The sequence below is a fragment of the Sinocyclocheilus grahami genome, unplaced genomic scaffold, assembly GCF_001515645.1.
Source record: "Sinocyclocheilus grahami isolate Dianchi unplaced genomic scaffold, SAMN03320097.WGS_v1.1 scaffold705.1, whole genome shotgun sequence".
Lineage (NCBI taxonomy): Eukaryota > Metazoa > Chordata > Actinopteri > Cypriniformes > Cyprinidae > Sinocyclocheilus > Sinocyclocheilus grahami.
The window spans coordinates 437,180-438,282 of NW_015505884.1; positions in this window are offsets into that span (position 1 = coordinate 437,180).

Below are 1,103 nucleotides of genomic sequence, written 5' to 3' on the forward strand. Positions count from 1 at the left end.
AATTAAAAAGTAATGCAATTTATAAACTTTGAAGCCATTCGCGTATTTTGAGAAAGAAAGAGAGAGCATGTGCGGTGATTCACTCACGCTGCTTGTGAAATTACGTCTCACACAAGGTTTTCAAATTACTTTATAAGTTATTTAATGAAGAAATATGAAGGTGAATACCTCACCTTCAGCATTATTATTATTTCACCTGTGCCGGACAGAGACTGATGGTGCCCTTGCATGTCGTGCCAAACCTCTCACGACAGCGTCATCAGCATGAGATCGTTTTTTTGAGATCGGCCTTTTTAGAGACCGCCGATCAATCATGCCACCGTGATTATCGGCCGATAGTGATCGTAACCGATCAATCGGAGCACCCCTACTCCTCACCTGTTTGCCGCCACACACGCTTGACACCATCTGAACCAAATAAGTTTATCTTGGTCTCATCAGACCACAGGACATGGTTCCAGTAATCCATGTCCTTAGTCTGCTTGTCTTCAGCAAACTGTTTGCGGGCTTTCTTGTGCATCATCTTTAGAAGAGTCTTCCTTCTGGGACGACAGCCATGCAGACCAATTTGATGCAGTGTGCGGCGTATGGTCTGAGCACTGACAGGCTGACCCCCCACCCCTTCAACCTCTGCAGCAATGCTGGCAGCACTCATACGTCTATTTCCCAAACACAACCTCTGGATATGACGCTGAGCACGTGCACTCAACTTCTTTGGTCGACCATGGCGTGGTCTGTTCTGAGTGGAACCTGTCCTGTAAAACCGCTGTATGGTCTTGACTAACGTGCTGCAGCTCAGTTTCAGGGTCTTGGCAATCTTTTTATAGCCTACACCATCTTTATGTAGAGCAACAATATTTTTTTTCAGATCCTCAGACAGTTCTTTGCCATGAGGTGCCATGTTGAACTTCCAGTGACAAGTATGAGAGAGTGAGAGCGATAACACCAAATTTAACACACCTACTCCCCATTCACACCTGAGACCTTGTAACACCAATGAGTCACATGACACCGGGGAGAAAAAATGGCTAATTGGGCCCAATTTGGACATTTTCACTTAGAGGTGTACTCACTTTTGTGGCCAGTGGTTTAGACATTAATGG